We start from the raw sequence: 10,259 nt of genomic DNA, 5'->3' as shown, positions 1-10,259 counted from the left end.
CATTACAACACCTCAATCTGTTTGAAAGTCTTTCAATAGGGCCCCTCTATTTCTATTTCCTCCCTATTTCCAATTCCTGGATCCGCCACTGCCATCTTCAATACATATGTTATGAATTATTTCGGCTCATTGTTTACAAACAAGTAAAGCTGTTACTATTCATGTTTCTATAATTTATTTTTCATGGCCACTTTCAACAGCCCTGTCATTACATCAATATTTATTGAAAATATAATTCTGTTTAGTTATTTACATTCCTCTATTATAAACCAATAACAGACCACAGAACCCTCTAATACCTCTTTACGTACAAAGGAACATACGCCCCTTTTCTAAAAAGTTTCTGGTTGATTTATTCCTCTTATTTTATAAAGCAGCATGTTGGTATAGAGGCAGCTTGACTGACACCTTAAAAAACATCATGTTCTGCTATGTGAGAAAAGTAGAGAACAACACAAGAATACCAGATATTGGTAAGTGGAAAGATATTTCCTTTTTTTCATATTAATAAGATGTTAGGCTTTTATATAGTGCTTTTTGCCAACAGGGCCTGTAAGCACTTCATATTATTACCCCAGTCATTGGATTAAATGCCTATGGAACACAAACTCAAGCTCCCCGGGGGAGTATTCCATTATCAGCACTTTTTGGCATTTAACCCCACCAGGTACCCAGGATAAGTTACTCCTAGGTGGAGAAAAGCATGCAGATAAAGTATCTTACCCAAGGACACAAGTTAAATGAACAGTGAGGGGTTGAAACAGATGAATTCGCCTACCATTGACCCTAGACAACTAATTAATACAGTTTATAACTAACTGCTGCTGTATACAATGTTTTTTTGTTTAAGACTTGGCATTTGTATTATCAGGTTAAAGTTCACACTACAGCATTACCTTTATTATTTTTTCAAATTCATTCTGATTTATTTGCATAGAAAATAGCCCTATTACAACACCTCAATCTGTGAAAGTCCTTCAATAGGGCCCCTCTATTTCCAATTCCTCTCTATTTCCAATTCCTGGATCCGCCACTGCCATCTTCAATACATATGTTATAAATTATTTCGGCTCAGTGTTTACAAACAAGGAAAGCTGTTACTATTCATGTTTCTATAATTTATTTTCCATGAACTGGTGAAATTAGCCACTCTACAATCCATTAAATTATGTCCTCTAATCCTCTAAAGGACCATAGCTTCGCTTCGCTCCTACTCCCCACCAGGGGTCTGCCCCTTGATCCCACCAAGGCCCTAGGCAGGCCCAGATCCCCCTGCTATTGACCCTGACAACTAAGCCTACCCGAGGTGCATGGCCACTCTCAACAGCCCTGTCATTACATCAATATTTATTGAAAATATAATTCCATTTATTTATTTACATTCCTCTATTATAAACCATTAACAGACCACAGAACCCTCTAATACATTTTTATATACGTACAAAGGAACATACGCCCCTTTCCATAAAGGTTCTGGTGAATTATTCCGTTTATTTTATAGAGCAGCATGTTGGTATAGAGGCAGGTTGACTGAAACCTTAAAAAACATCGTGTTCTGCTATGTGAGAAAAGTAGATAACAACACAAGAATACCAGATATTGGTAAGTGGAAAGATTTTTCATTTTTCATAATATGTTAAGCTTTTATGTAGCGCTTTTTGCCAACAGGGCCTGTAAGCACTTCATATTATTACCCTCCGGTCATTGGATTAAACGCCTATGGAACACAAACCCAAGCTCTCTGGGGGAGTATTCCATTATCAGCACTTATTGGCATTCAACCCCACCAGGTACCCATGATAAATTACTCCTAGGTGGAGAAAAGCATGCAGATAAAGTGTCAATACCCAAGGACACAAGTTGAATGAACAGTGAGGGGTTGAAACTCAGACCAAGTTGAGAAACCAAACTGTCCCCACTCCGCCAAACCACTTCTTTTATTGTGATGTAGGCCTATTATCGAGTGTTATTTTATAGCTATGGTTAATAATTTGTAATGTAAAATTATATATTGCTGCATTTTATTTGATATACATGCAGTGATTTTTGATGAGCATCCACCCATCATTAATAAGATAAATAATTTTGGTGAGGAGTTGTAACACAACTTAATATCTTTATTTTTGTGCAGGATTGACTGTGGTAGTGATTGTGTAATTTTCATAATTGGAGGCAGATTTAACGCCTTTTTCCAAAAGTGTTGAAAGAAATCATTTGCTGCCTAAACTGCATTAGAGATTACTTCTGTGGGTTTAAGAAAATAATAATAAAAATTTGTAAAGTTGTCTTAAGCAACAGTAAAATATATATATTTTTTCATTTTTGTTTAGATTAAATTTTAATTCTATCAATTCAAGCAATACCACCATAAGTGGTAATTAAGAACTCAGTGTCTTCAAATATTTACAATCTCATATCTGAGTTTGCAGTATTACAATGTGTAAATCACCATTCAGGGAAGTTTACTGTGAACTCACCAAGAAAGGTCTGCACATCAACAAGCCTTGCCTTGGGATATATTATAGTCAGGCTTTATCAAACTCGTGTTAGTGTTGAATTTATTATAAAGTTTATAAATGTAGTATTTCTTTAAATAAATGAAAATGTGTTATTTAGCAATTATTTTAAAAGAAATAAAATCAATCAAAGTCCTAATATTTGTTGGTTGAATCTAATATTTTTTTAAAATGTTTTTTAATTACAGATAGCTTGCTACAGTTAATTCATTAGCATATTCAACCAGACCAGTTGTCTTCATTACCAGGCAGAAAAATGATGAATATTCATTGAAATCAACTTGAAACTGCAAAACTCAGGAAAACAGCAAAACTGACACCAAGTCCAGAACAACTTCTGAGAGGCATATATATCTTTCAGCGTGGCCAAGGGTGGTGGGTGGCGCGTAGGTTCCACGCGTGGCGATCGCCTATGATAGGCGATCGCTTCCGCTTGGATAATCCCAACTGTCTTAATGCGCGAAATGCTGCCGAAATTTTCAAAAAAAGTTTCGGTAACATTTATTGGATTGTATGTGTTGTTTGAAATACATTACGCTACAAAAGAGTTGTAGTACAATGAAAATGGTGTTGCAATTAGTTTTATTCAAGTCCAGAATTTCATTTAAGTCCAGAATAGAAGTCAAGAATTTTAACTAAGTCCAGAGCAAAACTCAGGAAAACAGCAAAACTGACACCAAGTCCAGAACAACTTCTGAGAGGCATATATATCTTTCAGCGTGGCCAAGGGTGGTGGGTGGCGCGTAGGTTCCACGCGTGGCGATCGCCTATGATAGGCGATCGCTTCCGCTTGGATAATCCCAACTGTCTTAATGCGCGAAATGCTGCCGAAATTTTCAAAAAAAGTTTCGGTAACATTTATTGGATTGTATGTGTTGTTTGAAATACATTACGCTACAAAAGAGTAGTACAATGAAAATGGTGTTGCAATTAGTTTTATTCAAGTCCAGAATTTCATTTAAGTCCAGAATAGGACTCAACCATTTACACTAAGTCAAGAATTTTAACTAAGTCCAGAATGGGACTCAACCATTTACATTAAGTCAAGAATTTTAACTAAGTCCAGAATAGGACTCAACCATTTACATTAAGTCCAGAATTTTAAGTAAGTCCAGAATAGGACTCAACCATTTACACTAAAGTCAAGAATTTTAACTAAGTCCAGAATGGGAGTAATATTTTACACTAAGTCCAGAATAGGACTCAACCATTTACATTAAGTCCAGAATTTTAACTAAGTTCAGAATAGGACACAACCATTTACAGTAAGTCCATAATAGGACTCAACCATTTACACTAAAGTCAAGAATTTTAACTAAGTCCAGAATGGGAGTAATATTTTACACTAAGTCCAGAATAGGACTCAACCATTTACATTAATTTAAAAAAAAAAATTCTTTTTAAAGTCTAGAAATTTACATTAAGTCCAAGATAGGACCAATAATTTACACTAAGTTTAACTACGTCCAGCATAGGACTCAACGATTTACATTAATTTAAAAAAGAATTCTTTTTAAAGTCTAGAAATTTACATTAGGTTTAAGATAGGACCAATAATTTACACTAAGTTTAACTAAGTCCAGCTAGGACTCAACAATTTACATTAAGTCCAGAATGTTAGCTAAGTCCAGAATAGGACTCAACCATTTACATTAATTTAACTAAGTCCAGCATAGGACTCAACCATTTACATTATTTAAAAAAGAATTCTTACTAATTCCAGAATTTGTACGAAGTCCACAATAGTATACCATTTACACTACAGGTGTAGGTCCAGAATGGGAGTAATATTTTACACTAAGTCCAGAATAGGACTCAACCATTTACATTAATTTAAAAAAGAATTCTTTTTAAAGTCTAGAAATTTACATTAAGTCCAAGATAGGACCAATAATTTACACTAAGTTTAACTAAGTCCAGCATAGGACTCAACTATTTACATTAAGTCCAGAATGTTAGCTAAGTCCAGAATAAAGACTCAACCATTTACATTAATTTAACTAAGTCCAGCATAGGACTCAACCATTTACATTATTTAAAAAAGAATTCTTACTAATTCCAGAATTTTTACGAATTTCACAATAGTATACCATTTACACTACAGGTGTAGGTCCAGAATGGGACTAATATTTTACACTAAGTAAAGTCCAAGGTATTACCAATAATTTACACTAGGTCCAGAATTGGACAAACATTTTAACTAAGTCCAGAATAGGACCAATAATTTACTCTACTCTTTGGACCAGAATTGGACCAACATTTTAACTAAAATTGAGATTTTCATCTATAAGCCATCTTAACGAAGTACAGAATCATGTATGCTGTACACTGCATAATACAAACAAATTAGTCTGTTTTTCAAAGTTCATTACTGCATTTGTATGTTAAAATTTTACTTCCACACTTTATCTCAGTCTGATGTTGCTAAGCTTCAGTTACCAGGGTTCAAGCAAATCAGTCCTGATTTCCCACAATGCATTTCTTTGCTCCATGTTTACATAAACATTTTCCCCAGTTTCCAGCTTCAGTTATCCAAGCTTCCAACAAATCCGACTGGACATCCAATTGTTTATCTGCATTTGCAATTAACAAACTCCTACTGAATGCTTTTCTTCGCAAATACATGATGAACATGTGCCTGTGTTTCCCTGAAAAATATAGATAACAAGAATTATTAGTTATTATTAACTATTATTAGAATTAGTACAATTACGCTATTAAATAACTGCAAGTATTATAATAATATCATCTACTAAAATAATACTACGGCAGTCATTTACAAGATACATAATATACAGACAATATTGAACAAGAATAAAAACAAATTTAATTTTTGAATATACTAGTCAAAGTTTTAACATTGTTATAAGCTTTCCAAAATTATATACCAGACTATATTTTTATATAAATGAAATAGTAACATATAGACTTTCATGGGCTATCCTTGGTGTTTACACCAAATAAATCCAATCCAACAAATTAACAAAAGTTTCACTACTATTTTCAAAATGCTAATATTAAAAAAAAAAATAATCAATTAGAAAATTTATAATTAGATGATAAATACAGTAAGACATTGGTTCTGTTTTTCTATCATTAAGAATTAATTTTAAACCTGGTACTTTAATTGTAAGGATTAACAAATTAATTTTCACTTTCTTAGAATTAGAAGATCATTTCCTTACCTGTTGCAAGGTGCATAGTGGTGGTGTACTCATGGCTTGAATATCACTCAACTTTTTTTCATATTCTGAAATATTGAATATTTAGAAATAAGGTATATAGTGATTTTACAAAATTACAATAAAAAAATATTCAATTAATTTACAAACAAGTGCTGTGTAAATAATAATAATATGGGAAAATGAATAAAATAAAGATGTTCTGTAGTGTCGCATTGTACAGTAGTTCCAGTACATAGGGCTAAATACGATGACTACAGCCAAAGATCTTATAAACACAAGATAGCGTTCTCCGCGATTTATGCATGCAAATTCTGTAATAAATTGGAAACTTTTTACCTTTGACCGCTCTGACCATACCGTACACCGCGCGACTTTACCTTGGGTATCAATCCTGTGAACAACAGAACAGGAACCATCTCAGATCCATGGCAACAGATAGGACGCCCTCTTCCAAAACTAATTACTTTTTCTCTTTGGTATAATAGCGCATGAATGGCACCTTCTTGCTAAATTGGAAACTTTTGAACCTTGACCGATGCTTCTATTTGTTACGCATAAATCGCGGAGAATGCTATCTTGTGTTTATAAGATCTTTGCTACAGCATATCAAGGATGATGAGGTGCAGGATAATTAATAGAGGATTTATTTATTTATTTTATTTATTTCGAAAATCATCCAACAGCGGAAGCCAATTACAGGATGTCTTATAATACATATAAATATATAGAAAAATACAAACAAGTGAAAGATAAATTGATAAATAACATTACAGTATAAAGAGGAAAAGAGAAATTTACAAATTATAATATATTGTGAGAAATTACATCAAAATTACAAATTGATTAATAAAATTACAGTATAAAATGGAATAGAGAAATTTACAAGAAAATTGCACAAAATTACATCTTAAGCTAAAAATTGCAAGTTCAAAAAAATACAGATAAAAAAAATCCAGATAAGAAAATAAACAAACAAATGCAAAACAAGTAAATGATTAATAAAATTACATTAGAAAATCGGAATAGGTAAAATTTTTTATAAAAATATTGCGAATGACATTTTAAGCAAAGAGTTGCGAAAAAAAAAAATAAATAAATAAATAAAATAAAATAAAAGAATAAAAAAAAAATAAATAAAAAAAATAAATAAATAAATAAATAAAAAAATAAATAAATAAAAATAAAAAAATAAATAAACAGACAGACAAAACACAGATCCAACACAAGCACATAGACAAGACAAAAAAAAAATCGAAAACAAAGCAGACAAAACGCTTTTGATATATTATAACTGAGGAACTACCTGAAGGCTAATGGCAGGAAAGTGTGTGGAGGTGTTGAGGGGGGGGGGAATTTTAGAATGTAATTCACGACGTGATGGCAGTGGCATATCTAGGCAGCTTGAAATGGAGTTGCTTATTGGGGGCGCATAGGTTAAGATGATCAGTTCGATGGCCGCTAACCCCAAAAAATAAGGTGATTTTAAGGATTTTTAACTACTTGAACTGTGATTTTTAGGGAAGAGCGCAACTTGGGAGGGGGATGTGGGAGATCGGGTACGGGATGTATAAAATTTTTGGAGGAGCGTGTGCACCATGTATACACAAGTGTGATGGTACTAAAATCTGTCCAAAGCGCGCCCCTAGGCTGGTGGCCAGAAGCCGCCAAGGAAACTGTGGATATTTGACGAACTTGGGTGAATTTTATTTAGTTTTTCTTATATAGGCATCAAGTATTTCCATGATTACAATCAATTAGTAATTAATTATTATTTAACAGGATTTTTTGAAAACAAGTTTAATTAGTTTGTCTTCATTTTCCAAAGTAAAGTTAATATTATACTTATAAAAACTATAGATATGCATGCACCTTTGCAAAAAATTATACCACAACATGAAAAAGGAGACTTATATAATGAAATACAATTTTTAAAAAATTTTTAATTAAATTTTCACAAGATTTGTTGTGGTAAATAACTTTTTACCAAAACAAGCATTTTTTTCAAGTTAAATGCTATTGAATGATTTAATTTGGCAAACAAAAATTGTGCTCTCCTTTTCCATATTTGGTTAGATAATATAAAATGCATTTTATAACAAAAGAAAATTTACCTATCGGAAGCACCACAATGTCATATGTTAACAATAATTATAACACAAGTTTCGTTGCATTTTTTAATTGGGCAATTTAAAAGACTATACTGCACAAATTAGATGTTTATTTTTTCTAAATTATAAACCACAGAGATGAATTGTATTTTAAGCAAAAGAAAAACATCAATTTGAAAAAAATATACATATAAAATTTTCCCAAATTCAATCTTGAATAAGAAATTTTACAGTGCTTCAAATAAATTTACAAATGTACAGTTAAAACCTATTTAATCCTCAACACTTTTTTAAAAACATCACTTAATCTAGATTTTATTATAACATATGAAAATTGAGGGGAATCTTACACATTATGTAGCACAAGGTGGTGTGGTATCTTGTACCATTGATCCCCATCAGTGGTGTGGTATCTTGTACCATTGATCCCCATCAGTGGTGTGGTATCTTGTACCATTGATCCCTATCAGTGGTGTGGTATCTTGTACCATTGATCCCCATCAGTGGTGTGGTATCTTGTACCATTGATCCCCATCAGTGGTGTGGTATCTTGTACCATTGATCCCAATCAGTGGTGTGGTATCTTGTACCATTGATCCCCATCAGTGGTGTAGTATCTTGTACCATTGATCCCCATCAGTGGTGTGGTATCTTGTACCATTGATCCCAATCAGTGGTGTGGTATCTTGTACCATTGATCCCCATCAGTGGTGTAGTATCTTGTACCATTGATCCCAATCAGTGGTGTGGTATCTTGTACTATTGATCCCCATCAGTGGTGTGGTATCTTGCACAATTGGTCCTCACCAGTGGTGTGGTACCTCGCACGATTGGTTTTCATCAGTTTTATGGTATTGTGGTGTGGTGTGGTATCTTCCACTTCCTCTTCACAATTGTTCCTCTCCTGGAATGAGAATGGAATAAAAAAAATGTAGAAACTTTTTTAACAAACATAAAGTTGTACATGTACAAAATATACACAAAGAAATATATCAGTAAGGAAGTGTATACAGTCTTGTAAGATAATAGATACTAAAATTTTCAAAAAGGCAGTAAGCAGAATGAGGTAATCTTGTCAACTGTACCGTAAGCCTACTGTATACACGTTTAATCCCCAAATTTGGATATTTTCTGTAACGTCTCATAGGTTGATCACAAAATGAGCAATTCATTTATGTTTTCTTATAGAATAATGGGGTGAAGTGATGTGGAGGAGCTCAATGATTATGTGTGGCCAAGAGGGTGCCAAATGAACAGCAGTGTAGATAACTGATGAGAATCGCCAATTAAATACTCAGCACACATTTATACTTAGCGATCGCCAGTCAATTGCCCGGTCCGACGAATTACCCATACATATGATAGGGAATTACCCAAATGAAACGAAATTACACAAATGATAGAGTTATCCAAATGATACGGAATTATCCAAATGATACGATACCCAAATGATAGTCCAAATGGATCTGTCAATTTGTTTATACAAAGCTAAAATTTAAGTATGATGTTTAGTAGAACTTGAATCTGAGCATTCCACTTATATATTATATATATATAATAATAATAATAATAACAATAATAATAATAATTATAATAATTATAATAATAATAATAATAACAATAACAATGACAATAATAACAATAACAATAATGATGATGATGATGATGATAATGATGATGATATTGAGCTTTCTATTATTTTATATACAAGAAAGTGAGATACGATACACTAAACAAGAAATCCCCATGGTTTAATAATGGTCAAAATTAGAAGAACAACAATAACACCTGCGCAAGGCCTGCATACCAATGTGTCCATTCTAGATAATTGAAAGGAAAAAATTCTGATTTGAAGATTTGCACAAATGGTGATAAAATATAATTTTGAATGAATTTTTAGTCTACTATTTTGATACAATGTAAAAGTGTCGAGGGGTTAAATTGATTTGACCATTTGCCACACTCAGAAAGTGTCCCTGTCTCCTTAATAGGGAGTGTCTTCTTAATAGGTGTTTGGTAGTAGAGATATTCCCTCGTTTCTTAGAGGGCGAACTGTATACAGAGAGGGGAACTATTTGCTAACATGAATTTACAATAAATATTGTATCAAACATGTGTGGCTTCAAGTTAGAGGAGGAAAATCATTATTAACAAAATTCACCATATTAATACATACAAGTCTTGGAAAATATTGTATTAATATAATTATCATTAATGTTATAAAATGATTAAACAATTATAAAACCATATGAATAATTTTTACAAATAAATACTGCATGTTAAAAATATGAAAGGTTTCACATAAAACAGAATTTCGGTCCTACATTGACATTAATAAAGTTATCATCTACCAGTATGTCCAAAGATATACAATAATATTTGGGGCCGAGTTGACCCAGGGATGAGTTGACTGGGGCCGAGTTGACTTGGGGCTGAGTTGACTCAAATTC

At 32.7% G+C, this 10,259-nt stretch overlaps 2 long non-coding RNA genes across 3 annotated transcripts; one reads left to right on the top strand and one right to left on the bottom strand.

Annotated features, from left to right (window-relative positions):
• Positions 1–330: 330 nt before the first annotated feature.
• LOC117108631 lies at positions 331–3,081 on the top strand. 2 transcript variants are annotated; one of them, XR_004445389.1, is made up of 3 exons: positions 331–473; positions 1,502–1,602; positions 2,705–3,081. It is a non-coding gene; the product is annotated as an uncharacterized LOC117108631 (long non-coding RNA). The 2 variants fall into 2 exon arrangements; XR_004445390.1 differs by having other exon boundaries at positions 356–473; positions 1,507–1,602.
• Positions 3,082–3,626: 545 nt separating this feature from the next.
• Positions 3,627–8,708, bottom strand: LOC117108632. Its single transcript, XR_004445391.1, has 3 exons — positions 8,160–8,708; positions 5,702–5,766; positions 3,627–5,164 (listed from the first exon to the last, which is right to left on the bottom strand). It is a non-coding gene; the product is annotated as an uncharacterized LOC117108632 (long non-coding RNA).
• Between the last annotated feature and the right edge of the window lie 1,551 nt (positions 8,709–10,259).

The sequence above is a fragment of the Anneissia japonica genome, unplaced genomic scaffold (genome assembly GCF_011630105.1).
Source record: "Anneissia japonica isolate Jap-2015-1 unplaced genomic scaffold, ASM1163010v1 scaffold287618_len18578_cov137, whole genome shotgun sequence".
NCBI lineage: Eukaryota > Metazoa > Echinodermata > Crinoidea > Comatulida > Comatulidae > Anneissia > Anneissia japonica.
Note: the sequence above shows the minus strand (reverse complement) of the source record. Positions and strands in the feature narration are given on the sequence as shown.